The 10,992-nt window shown below is 35.0% G+C and overlaps 1 non-coding gene across 1 annotated transcript; it reads right to left on the reverse strand.

Moving 5' to 3' along the window:
- Positions 1-3,122: 3,122 nt before the first annotated feature.
- On the reverse strand, positions 3,123-3,198 carry TRNAV-UAC (transfer RNA valine (anticodon UAC)). Its single transcript has one exon. It is a non-coding gene; the product is annotated as a tRNA-Val (tRNA).
- Between the last annotated feature and the right edge of the window lie 7,794 nt (positions 3,199-10,992).

Below are 10,992 nucleotides of genomic sequence, written 5' to 3' on the forward strand. Positions count from 1 at the left end.
TATTTTGACATTACATAGAAAGCATTACAAAATATAGTAACAATAAATAATAACTATATTCTATTTGTATATATATGTTATTATTAAAATAAATGTTCTGAAGTCTATGAAAATCTCCAAGAGTCTACAAAGTTCTGATATACTTTTGTTTGTAATTCTGATTGTTGTCCTAAATGTTGTTACAAAAAATAATTTTTTTTTTGTCAACTGCATTATAATCAAGTCTATCTATAACCATGTCATTTTAAGTTTTTCCTTTTTATCAGTTAGAGACAGCCATTGTTTTGGTGTATGCATTTACAAATATGTTACATCTTCAGGAAGCTCCATGAAAAGGACTTGGCTTTATTCTAAAATATGGGTTTCTAAAAATAAATAATCAGATTATCCTTTTGAACTGAAGGAAAATTTATAGAACTCTGGGAAATACATGAATTCCTGGAAGTATTGGCAAATAATCAGGATACACAAAAATTAATTATAGGAACAAATGAACTAAAAATGATATTATTTTTCTGACTTTGTTCAAAAATTGGTGATGGTTAAATCCTTAGTTTTCCAGAGATAAAGAAACATATTTTAAAAGCAATTTAATGAAGTATATCTTCATAAGCAATATTAAGGCATTTATATTCTTCTTCCCTTGTTGATCCCTCCAGAATCTAGCAACTCTTAATAAATATTATTATTTTTATGGCCATGTATTTGTTTTCATGAATCCAATAAGAATCTATTCTCTTTATAAGACACAGAGAACCAATTTTTAATTGTGATTTTATTAACCAAGACTTTAACTAGTATTATGTCTGGAAAGGACATGCTTGGACTCTGGATGTCACCAGAAAGCTTTAAGAAATTGAAATGGACTTTGAAAGCCAATAACACCACTGGGAGAAATGGCTGGTACCTTGCTTGTTCACCTGGTTCATGGCAAGTCTTTCTTGGTAAGGGACAAAGGTCCCTTTCCTGGGAGATGAGGCAAAGCTTGATGGCAACTGTATGACTGGCCATTTTTAGTTTATTTTTCTTGTCCTGAGAGAAGACTCAATCTGGAAGTTTCTTATGAAACTCTAGCAAAGCAAATTTAAGAAAGCCTATATGAGCAATTGCTGTTCTTGTTGCATTTATGCAAATAATCAAGCCAAATTGAAACTGGACTTAATAAGTAAAGGGGTTAGTCTTAATTTGGCTCTTTGTTAAAAATGAGGGCAATTTTAGGGAGAAAAAAAAAGTTTCAATAGCATCTATAACACACAGTTGTGAATATCAGAAACTGGACTGGATCCTGAATTTTTCTTAAATGTTTTGGCTGTATCCCTCTGAACTATTGTTTTGTTTTTCTCCCATCCTTTCACTTGGAATTATTTAGAACTAAAATTTGTTTTAAATCTTTTATTCATTGATTTTAAAGAGAAGGAAAGAGAAACACAGGAACTTACATCTGTCCCTGTATGTGTCCTAACTGGGGATCAATCTAGCTACCTCTGTGCTTCAGGACAACACTCTGAGCTATCCAGCCAAGCCAAGAACTAAAAATTTCTTTATAATTCTGTCATTCTAGCTTTTGCTCCAATAATACTGAGACTGTAACACAGTTTGTCTCCATCATGTTACAAGCCCTACTCATACTCAGGGAACACTACCTCTAGACACCATTGCTACCCCTCCTTCCGGGCCTAGGCCTCTCATGCCTCTGACAGAGAACAAAGATCTGTTGGCTCTGAATGAAAATGTTGCCCTTCTTCAGCAGGAAGCAGCTGCAGAAGAGACCCTGTGCCTCTTTCCCCTGAAAGAATTCAGGGACACTATCCTTGAGGGAGAAATGCAATTGAAACTATAGACTAGGCACAGGAAGTAACCAGTGCAGAAATCCCTAGCTGCCTAGCAATGGGCAAAACTAGAAAAACAAAGACCTCATCACACCCAGGATAACGCTTGATCTACTAGTATATTGCTGGTTAGGCAGGTTAGAGCTCTTAGCTGGGGAAGGAACCAGAGGGTCAGAGAAGAACACTTAAGTCTTAACCCCTAAGATTAACATTTAGGCCTCAATTGCATTTCAGCTCCAGGTCCTGAATAGCAGCAAAATAATTACTTCCATATAAAACTAATCTTATAGATATAACTAACAGTATGGACAATGCAAGGAGACAGACAGAAATATTCTCAATATGTTCATCTTATACTCTACATGGTAGAATTAATTGTCTGAGTGGTTTTTTCCCCCAAGCATGAGGATACCAGCTGAACTGCTTTCCTAACACAGATATCAGGCCTTGAAAACCATATCAAATTCAGGAGTCCACAACCCTGACAGCAGAGCGCTCGGACACAATCCAAGTCCGTGGGAAAATTAACAAGGCCAGAAACCTTATCTTTAAGGATGGTGAACATGCCAAGACCTAATGAAGAATAGGATCTGGACCTGAGAAAGGACACAGAGCCCCATTCCTTTTCCACCCCTAACTAGCCCTGATCACCCTATGAAAGAGGTCTGCAAACTGAGGGTGTTAAGGCAGACTTTGGGTCCGACACCTTATGCCTTCTCCTGTTTACTGGCAATTCAATTAAAGACACATATTCACTTCAGTCCTTATCTCTGTGTCCTGGCTTTATAGCAATGGGCAGCACGAGCTCCGGCCTATTTCAGTAGTGGTCTTGTGTTCTACATTCGATGATACTAACATAATCTTTTCAGTTTTTTTGCCTTTGATGTTTGTATAATATATTTTTCTGTGTTTTAACTTTTAACCTCTCTGTATATTTATATTTAAAGTACATCTTTTATAAACAGCATATAACACAGTAATACAGTCTTGCCTTTTTTTTTTTTTTTTCTGTATTTTTCTGAAGTTAGAAGCAGAGAGACTGTAAGACAGATTTCTGCATGCGCCCAACCGGGATCCACCCAGAATGCCCACCAGGGGTGATGCTCTGCCCATCTGGGGCATTGCTCCATTATGGTGGGAGCCATTCTATTGCCTGAGGTGGAGGCCATGGAGCCGTCTTCAACACCTGGGCCTATTTTGCTCCAGTGGAGCCTTGGCTGCGGGAGGGGAAGAGAGAAATAGAGAGGAAGGAGAGGGGGAGGGGTGGAGAAGCAGATGGGCGCTTCTTCTGTGTGCCCTGACTGGGAATTGAACCCAGGACTTCCACATGTAGGGCCAATGCTCTACCACTGAGCCAACCGGCCAGGGCTGCCTTTTTTTAATCTAATAATTTCTGACTATTAATTGGAATCTATGTTTATAGATTCTATATTTATAGTTTATTTATATTTAATGAAATTATTTATATGGTTGGAGTTTAAGTTTACTATCTTAAGATTTGTTTTATTTGCACTACATATTATTGTTAATTTTCCTTCTTTCCTGATTTCTGTTGAGTATTTAATATTCTATTTTTATCTCATTTTTGACTTGTTAGCTATAATTTTTTAAAATTAATGATTGCTCTAGGGATTTCAATTTGTATGCTTAACTTACTACAGTGTACTATGTTCTATTATTATACTTCAATTTACCAATTTCCATTCTTTGGGTTATTACTGCCATATATTATATATTACTTCTACCTGTTTTATAAAGTCCACATTACATTGTTTTATTTTATTTTATTTAACCAGTCAGTTATCTTTTAAATAAAAATAAGATTTTAAATGTGTTTTATATTTGTGCATATATTTTCTATTTTTGACACTTTTCATTCCATTGTGAGTAATTAAATTTGCGTCTGGTATCATTTCCTTTAGCCTGAAGACTCTTCTTCAACACTTTGGTGGTGCCTTTTCTTTGGTAACAAAATATTTTAGCTTTATCCCAACCTTTATTTTGGAAGAATAACTTTCTGGTTATAAAATTCTGAGTCAAGTTTATTTTTCTTCTAGCATTTCAAAAATTACGTTCTAGTAATTTCAATAAGTAGTATAGAACGATTTTCTTGACTCCCTGCACATACCATGAATTTCCTTTTTTCTGACTGCTTCCAAGATTTTCCCTTTAAATTTGGTTTTCAGTAATTTGACCATGATATGTGTAAGTATGTTTTTCTGTTTGTTTTGCTTGTAGTTTGTAAGACTATTAAACATATGGGTTAATATTTATCATCAAGTTTGGAAAAAAAATTTTTTTTTTCAAATATGCTTTTTCTGCTGCAGTCTCGCTTTCTTCTTCTTCTGAGACTACAATTACACATATGTTAGACTACTCAATATTGTCCCAGAGGACACTGAAGCTCTTGTCTTCATGTTCAACTTTTTTGACTGTATACTTTTATATACATTTAGCTCAGTGATTTTCATTCTTTTCATCTCATGGCACATATAAACTAATTACTAAAATTCTATGGCACATCAAAAACTATATATCTATATAAATATATAGATATGTAGCTGATCTGACAAAAAGATAGGTATAACTTTGATTCATTCACACTGGACAACTATTGTTATATCATTTTATAATTTGACAATCTAAGAGAAAAGAGGTCTTTGCCCCTGAATAGTCAGGTCTTTTATGTTTTAAAAATTCTTGCAGAACAACACGTGTGCCTGATTTGGCACACTGGGTGAAAATTGCTGATACAGCTCATAGCTTTTCAGGACTAGTCTTTGAGCTGAACTCATGGAGTCTCATACTATATCTGTTCACCGTAATATTCCATCACAGAGCTAAGGCAAAACTTTTTGGGATTTCTGGAGCTCCTTTTCTACAGAACTTTCTCTTCTTCCATACATTGTCTCATAATTCTCAGCATCTAAGATGTCCCAAAGGCCAGTCTCTACGATTTTTCCTCAGTGAGATGGTCATGCTCTGATTGGTTACAGACTGAAAGTTACCTTCAGGCAGAAAGTCTGGAATATTGTGGGGCTCGTTATTTGCTTTTCCTTACTTTTAAGAATCATCAGCCTAGAATTCTTTTGACCAATATCTGAAAAGAGTTACTACATATATTTTGTTCAGTTATAAATTTTACTGTTTAGTGGCTAGTCTGACATAAGTTTTGTCATCATCTTGAGGCAGAAGTTCCTCAGCAGAGTTTTTAAGGTTTTTTTTGTTCTTTCTATATATTTCTTTTTCTTTTTTTTTTTTTGTATTTTTCTGAAGCTGGAAATGGGGAGAGACAGTCAGACAGACTCCCGCATACGCCCGACCGGGATCCACCCCGCACACCCACCAGGGGCGATGCTCTGCCCCTCCGGGGCGTCGCTCTGCTGCGACCAGAGCCACTCTAGCGCCTGGGGCAGAGGCCAAGGAACCATCCCCAGCGCCCGGGGCCATCTTTGCTCCAATGGAGCCTTGGCTGCAGGAGGGGAAGAGAGAGACAGAGAGGAAGGGGGGGTGGAGAAGCAAATGGGTGCTTCTCCTATGTGCCCTGGCTGGGAATCAAACCCGGGTCCCCCGCACGCCAGGCCGACGCTCTACCGCTGAGCCAACTGGCCAGGACCCTATATATTTCTTAATACATACATACCTACCAATTTTACTTATACATTTACTACTAAAAAATGGATCTGTATTGAATTTTATTTTCTAATATTTTTATTTGTTTATAACAGATAGAAGTTGGTCAACAATAGGGCAAATCTGTTGCTATGGTCTAGCTGGCTTTCACAATTTCAGGAAAAAAAAAACCTTGCTTTTAAGATTTAAAAATCAGGTGATTCCACATGGAAATAGGGCTTATTTTCTCTCCTGAAAACTTGGGAAAATAGACAGCGTAAAGTGCTTATTATTACATGTCAAAAATCTAGAACTATGAGGTGTCTGATTTAGACAAAGCAGGTGTTATAGTTTGCTGCAGTTGTCTTATCTGGTCTGCTCTACTCGCTTGGGTAATCTATGTGACCCCTTGGTATTTGAGAAGCTACTATTTAATAGTCGTGTTTCCTGCAATGTATAAATGTAGTCATTTATGGTATATTTAATAACACTTCACCTTAATTTCTTTTCGAATAAATTTCCAGTTGACTTCTGGGGTTTATCATGTTAACAACTATATAGTCTATGAATATTTATAGTTTTCCTTCTTTTAATTTGTTTTGATTTGGTAGTCAGAATTAAAAATAGTTTTACTATTTTTAATTATATATAAGGAAAAATCATGCTTATACATCCAATTTGAAACTTGGATTGCCAGATTATTAACATTTTTAATTTTACACTTGAGGTAATTTTTTTTAAGCAAGAAAGCTTTTATTTCTAAATACAATAGTTGTATATTTGCTATATCTTATATTAGCCACATATTATCTTTAAATAAACCATATCAATGTAACTATGAAAAACACCAAGTACAGATTAAAATATCTTTATGGTTCTTTTTGTTCTTATATCATTACATGAATGTAAAGTTAAAATACTGATTAAAGTTTTAACTGTAATTATTCTATATGCCTGGTTATTAACCTGATGGACAGTGGATATAAGCTTGTTTTAGCTTGTTTTCAATTTGGGGGGATTGCATTTTATAAATTATTATTAGTTAATTATACAAATAGTTTTCATGATTCCAGTTAAAACTCTATACCAATATGCATTCACTAAAGTCTCATTTCTATCCTGTCTTGTCCACATTGCTTTTTCCTCTCACCAAGAGGAATTAAATTCATAAATGATAAAATAATTAATTTTAGCTTTTATTTTTTAACTAAGATGATATGTACATATATGTTTAAATTTACAGGTCTGTGTATATGTATATATAGATGTATCTAAAAGTAATACCATTTCTGCCTGACCTGTGGTGGTGCAGTGGGATAAAGCGTCAACCTAGAACACTGAGTTTGCTGGTTCGAAACCTTGGGCTTGCCTGGTCAAGGCACATATGGGAGTTGATGCTTCCTGCTCCTTCCCCTTCTCTCTCTCTCTCTCTCTCTCTCTCTCTCTCTCTCCCCTCTCTCTAAAAATCAATAAATAAAATATTAAAAAAAAATAAAAATAAAGTAATACCATTTCTAAGGTGTCCAGAACCCGAAATTCTAATAAAATGAATATAACATGGTCCTTACAGGCAGAAAAACATACAATTATGGTGTTTCCATAGCACTTTGCATTTTTCTCTGTCATAGAATTCATGAATTCACCTATCAGGATGTAATATTTTGCTCAGTTTTTACCTTTTCACCTGTACTGTATGCACCAATAAGCAGAAATAAAATCTTTCTCAACCAAGTCACCTCAAAACTTGGCAAAGTTGTAGGTGCCTCATCTGTGATCTTAGATTGCTTGAAGATAAAGTGATTCTAATGGAATATTTACCCCGACTCACTTCAGAATAAGCTCAATTTAAAGATCAATCACCAGAACTTGTTTTTGAACCCGTATCTTGATTTCTAGCACAGGATTTTTGGTCCCCATTTTGTCAAATTCAGCACAAACATTCTATAAGCTAGTAATGTTTTCTTTCTTACTTGCTATTTTTACTTTCTGGGCTGAGTTATGAAACCCTTCCTGTTCTTGTCTAAAATAGAACTTTCTAAATGAGTGACTTGGTTTTCTGCCACACCTAACTCCCAGAGGGGAGACATGGGTTCACAAAGGCTAAGTGATACAGCCTTACAATCACTTAGAGAATTTTGTGAAAATACAGATTCTTACTTAGTTGGTAAGGCCTGAAATTCTACATGTCTCAAACTGCCAGGAGATACCCATGCTACTGAGTTGAGGACCATCCTTTGAGAAGCAAGAAAGTAGATGACTCATTCACAAATCCAATCATTCATTCTTTAAACATTATTTTAATTCTACAATGTGCCAACCTCTGGGCTAAGAAATTAAAGAAAATATGACACAATCCTTGCCCATCAGAAGCCCACAGTCTAATGTGGCAGCAAACGCAGTAAGAAATAAGTGCTATAAATGATAAGATCATTAACAGAATAAGAAGACAAGCCATAGACTGGGAGAAAATATTTTAAAAAGACATATTTAATAAATGATTGATATCCAAACTATATGAAGAACTCTTAAACCTCAACAATATGAAAACGAACAACTGGATTTAAAAATACTCCAAAGATCTTAACAGATATCTTATCAAGAAGATAGATGGCAAAAAAACATATGAAAATATGTCAACATCATATATCACTAGGAAATTGCAAATTAAAGCAATGAGCAACAACTATACCTATTCGAATGGACAAAATCCAGAACATTGACATCAAATGCTGGTAAAGATGTGGAGCAACAGGAACTCTCATTTATTGCTGATGGGAAAATAAAATGGTACAACCACTTTGGAAAGTAGTTTGGTAGTTTTTAAGAAAACTAAACATACTCTTAGCATATGATCCAACAATCACCTTCCTGGATATATGCTCAAATGAGTTGAAACTGATATCTACCCCAAAGCCTCGCACAGATGATTAGAGCAGCTTTGTTCACAGTTGCCATCATTGGAAACAACCAATGTGTTCTTCAGTTGGCTACTAGATACATAAACTGTGGCACATCCAAACAATAGAATATTATTACGTGCTAAAAAGAATTTTAAAAGGCTATAAATAGTATGGTTTTCCAACTATATGACATTCTGGAAAAGACAAAATTATGGAGATAGTAAATGGATCAGGGGTTGCCATGAGTTTGAGGAGAGGGAAGGATGATTAAGCACAGAAGATTTTTAGGGCACTGAAACTTTCTGTTAATTATTACTATAAAGGATCCACGTAACTATACATTTGTCAAAACTGATAGAATACAGCAAGAGTACATCTTAACATGAACAATGGACTTCATTTGATAATAATGTGTCATTGTTGGTTCACCTATTATAATAAATGTTCTACTCCAGCACAGGAGGTTGATGTATGTGTGGGGGTAGAGGGTATACAGAAAGTCTATGTATTTTCTGTTCATCTTTACTCAACTTAAAAAGTATGTATATACTGATTATAGATATGACCAGGACAGAGAATCAATTCCGGGTTCTAAAAAGTCTTCAGTGGTGGGAAAAACAGTTGTGTGTGCATATGTACACATACATATATAATATATATTTTAAAAAAACAAACAGTGTTTGGATGTAAGGACAGGAAGTTGTCTGAATGGCCAATCCAACTCTAGAAGGAAATGCAGAAGCAATACCCTACTTCCTCTGACAGTCAGGACCATCCTCCATAATTAATTAATTAAGTGCTAATGAGAGAAAATGAGCAACAGTGAGTAACAGAGGTCCCTTCTGAGGCTCCTCTTTCTTCTTCATTCAAAAAATCTTTTATTGGGGCTATTGCTGTAGATAGGGCCTTGCATCACTAGCATCTTGCTCTCATCCCATGTCCGCACCAAACTAGCCTTTGCACTGAGAAACCTGTATCAAAATTGTCTGAGGTGTCTTTCAATGGTAAAGGTTATAGGGCCATATGCTGTATCTTTTGAGTCAGCATTTTCAGTGCTGGGAGTTAGTAATCTGCAGTTTAGCAAGTTCTTCAAATTGTTTTTATGTACCATAAGGTTTGAGAATCACTCTTTCACATCCATGCACTTTTGGGTCCAAAAGCTAACACTGAATTGATTCCAAATAAGTTTTAATAACTTTACCTTCTTATTGAGACCAATCAACAATCTTAAAGTTCATGGAAAATCATTAAATTATCTACATATTCTTATTCTTATATTTCATTAATGAAATAAGCCATGTAAATGATACTGAAATAGATTTATTTGTGAAATACTATGCAACTCTGACACCTTTTATTAAGAAGGAATAAAAACATACATGATTTGTGATTTTGACAGCATCATATATATATAATTATATATATATATATATATATATATACACACAAATATAAATCATTAACAGAAGTTAAATTATTACCAACATTACTATAAGACATGCTAAGGATGTTGTCAACAAGAGACAGGAAAGGGACAAAAAAAAAAGAAAAAACTCATGGACATGGTGGGGTGATTGTGGGGGGAGGGGAGCAAGTGGAGGAGAGAATGGAGGGAATAAATGGTGATGGACGAAGATTTGACTTGGGGAGGTAAACACACAATATGGTGTAAAGAGATGTATTGTAGAATTATGCACTTGAAACCTGTGTAATTATGTTAACCAGTGTGACCCCAATAAATTTAATTTAAAAACAAACAGAAATACAAAAATCCAAAACAAAAAGACAGAAATATACATATATGTACTTTAATTCATTTTGAAGGCAATGTTCAGTTCTGTGTGTTTATCTGATAAGGACAGCTAAACGTATCCTCCCCTTACTTCCTGTTTCTATTTTTAAGAATAGCACCAGCAGCTATTCTAATTTATCTTTTTTTACGTAAGTTGCCTGTAAATGCAATTTGGCTAAAAAGGCCTACCTAAAATCGGTTGCTTAATATTCTAGGAGTAATGATATCATACTGGCTAAGTAACAATGACTCTAAAACCATACCCGTCACCCCAATATAAGGGTCAAAATCTTAATACCAGTATTACATAAAAATACTCTGGCACAAAATATGTTTTGTCTTTTTGGGACAAAAACTTTTATAAGATATCATACTTCTTTTTTTTTTTAAAGTACAATTTATTTATTTTTTAAATTTTTTTTATTAATTTTTTTTAGAGAGAGGAGACACAGAGTGAGAAAGAGACAGAGAGAGGAAAGAGATAGAAAGAACAGAGGGAGGAGCAGGAAGCATCAACTCCCATATGTGCCTTGACCAGGCAAGCCTGGGGTTTTGAACCGGCGACCTCAGTGTTCCAGGTCGACGCTTTTACCCACTGCGCTACCACAGGTCAAGCCAAGATATCATACTTCTATTACCATAATTTCACACATTATTTTTATACATTTTGTTTAATGACTTATTTGCTCTTATCTTTTTGAGGTTCTTTAATAAGCTGAAATCATATGTCAATTTTGTCAGTTTTTCTTTTACCATTTCTATAAGTCACCCACCCTTGTTTATAGACACTAACACACACACACACACCCTTCACATTCATTTGTACAGCAGCTCATGTATTTGTCCAAATGGATCTAAC

The sequence above is a fragment of the Saccopteryx leptura genome, chromosome 8 (assembly GCF_036850995.1).
Source record: "Saccopteryx leptura isolate mSacLep1 chromosome 8, mSacLep1_pri_phased_curated, whole genome shotgun sequence".
In the NCBI taxonomy this organism is placed as follows: Eukaryota; Metazoa; Chordata; class Mammalia; order Chiroptera; family Emballonuridae; genus Saccopteryx; species Saccopteryx leptura.